Here is a 2,500-nt window from a genome sequence, read left to right as displayed (position 1 = left end):
CCGTCTGGTAGGGTTTACCGACGATGCTGTCCCGATGGAGGGAGCGATAACTTTGACTGTAGCTGCGGGTCGATATCCAAGACAATCCAGGGCTCTGGTGAATTTCCTGATGGTGAAGGCGCCGTCAGCCTACAACGCAATCCTCGGCCGACCTGGCCTCAACGCTCTCCGGACCGTCGTGTCAACCTACCATTTGAAATTGAAATTTCCTACCAACCAGGGGGTCGGAGAAGTCAGGGGAGACCAAGCCCTAACCAGACACTACTACAACATAGCCTTGCAAAGAAGTGACCAATCCGACCTCTGTCCAGTTGATGGGCTGGACGCCCGCGACGACCTCACTGAGGAGAGGGGCGGCCCAATCGAAGATCTGGTTCGATCCCTTTGAATGACGGGAATGCGGAGCATGTGGTGAAGATCGGCTCCAACCTGGGGGAAGAGGTGCGGTTTTCTACGAAAGAATGCGGACGTTTTCGCTTGGGTTCCAGCAGACATACCGGAGATTGACACGGAAGTCATGGAGCACCGTCTGGCCGTCGATCCAAAGCATCGACCGACGAAAGAAAAAATCCGAGGTCACGCACCGGAGAGGCAGAAAGCGATAGCCGAGGAAGTGGACAAACTCCTGAAAGCCGGATTCATTAGAGAAGTCAACTATCCTGACTGGATTTCCAACGTTGTCCTAGTCAAAAAGGCAAACGGTAAGTGGAGGATGTGTATAGACTTCAAAAAGCTGAATAAAGCCTGCCCAAAAGACAGCTACCCTCTGCTCAGAATTGATCAACTGGTGGACGCGACCTCGGGCCATGAGCTTCTCACCTTTATGGATGCATTCTTCGGCTATAACCAAATCAGGATGGCGTCGGAAGACGAAGAAAAGACTGCTTTCATTACTAACCGTGGCCTTTACTGTTACAGGATCATGCCTTTTGGCCTAAAAAATGCAGGTGCGACCTATCAGCGGCTGGTGAACAAAATCTTCAAGGAGTAGATCGACCGCAACATGGAGGTCTACGTGGATGACATGCTCGTGAAAAGCAAATCTTTCATGAACCACATCGCCGACCTCGAGGAGACCTTCGGTGCCCTCCGAAAATATAAGATGAAGCTGAACCCGACTAAATGTACTTTCGGAGTGACCTCGGAGAAGTTCCTAGGCTTGATGGTGTCGGGGCACGGGATTGAAGCCAATCCAGAGAAAATTCGCGCCATCCAGGAGATGACCACTCCGAAGTCGATAAAAGAGGTTCAACGCCTTACAGGGAGGGTAGCAGCCCTGAATCGCTTCGTCGCGAGGTCGGCCAAATGGTGCTTACCCTTCTTCCAAACCCTCAAGCGGTCGAAGAACTTCTGTTGGATCCCTGAGTGCCAACAGGCATTCGAAGAGCTAAGAAGCTACCTCGGCTCACCTCCGTTGTTGGCGAAGCCCGAGCCTGGAGAGGAGCTATTTTTGTACCTGGCGGTCTCCCCTATGGCTCTCACAGCAATCCTTGTTAAGGAAAAGGCGAAAATTCAACGGGTCGATCTACTACGTCAGTCGCGCGTTAAGAGACGCCGAAACCAGGTATACTAAATTAGAGAAACTAACTTACGCCCTGTTGATTGCAGTCTGGAGGCTCCGACCCTACTTCCAAGGGTACACCGTAACGTTACTCACCGACCAGCCGATCAAGGCTATTCTGCACCGGACAGATGCCTCCGGGAGGATGGTGAAATGGGCGATCGAGCTCACCAAATTCAACATCAACTATCGACCCAGACCGACAGTAAAAGCCTAGATATTGGCAGATTTTATAGTAGAATGCACAATCTCGGAGGAGAATGAATCGGAACAGGGTCAAATGGACGACCTTGAGCCCCGACCGAACTCCCCTGAAGAAGAAGCCGACCTCCCTGGTTGCTTTTGGGCCCTCTACGTGGACAGGTCTTCCAACATGTCAGGCATGGGCTTGATCTTGATCAGTCCAGAGGGAATCGTCGCGGAATACGCTCTGCGCTTCGAGTTTCCCGCAACAAACAATGGAGCTGAATATGAAGCTCTGATCGCGGGGTTAAGGATCGCCAAAGAATTGAGAGTAGATCGGCTCCAAGTCCACAGCGATTCCCAATTGATAGTGGGACAAGTCAACGGAAACTACGAAGCGCGGGAGGACAGTATGGCTAAGTATCTTGAAAGGGTAAAGGAGCTCGTCCCCGCCTTTGGTAGCTTCCACATCAAGCAGATTCCAAGAATGGAAAATACCAGGACCGATCTTCTCTCCAAGCTAGCTACGCTGGCTCCAGCTGAATTGCCCAAGGGTGTCCTTTTTGAAGTTCTGAAGTGCCCAAGTACGGAGGAATCGCGGCCCGTGATAGAAATTGATCATGAGCCCAGTTGGATCGACCCGTTGGTGGCATATCTCAGGGATGGGGTTCTCCCTCATGATGCAAAAGAAGCCCGGAAGCTCAGAAATCAAGCCTCCCGATATATCCTCTATGAGGACAAGCTGTACAAGAGATC

Source organism: Elaeis guineensis, chromosome 9 (assembly GCF_000442705.2).
Source record: "Elaeis guineensis isolate ETL-2024a chromosome 9, EG11, whole genome shotgun sequence".
Lineage (NCBI taxonomy): Eukaryota > Viridiplantae > Streptophyta > Magnoliopsida > Arecales > Arecaceae > Elaeis > Elaeis guineensis.
The sequence above is the reverse complement of the archived record's forward strand: the minus strand, read 5'-3'. Positions refer to the sequence as shown.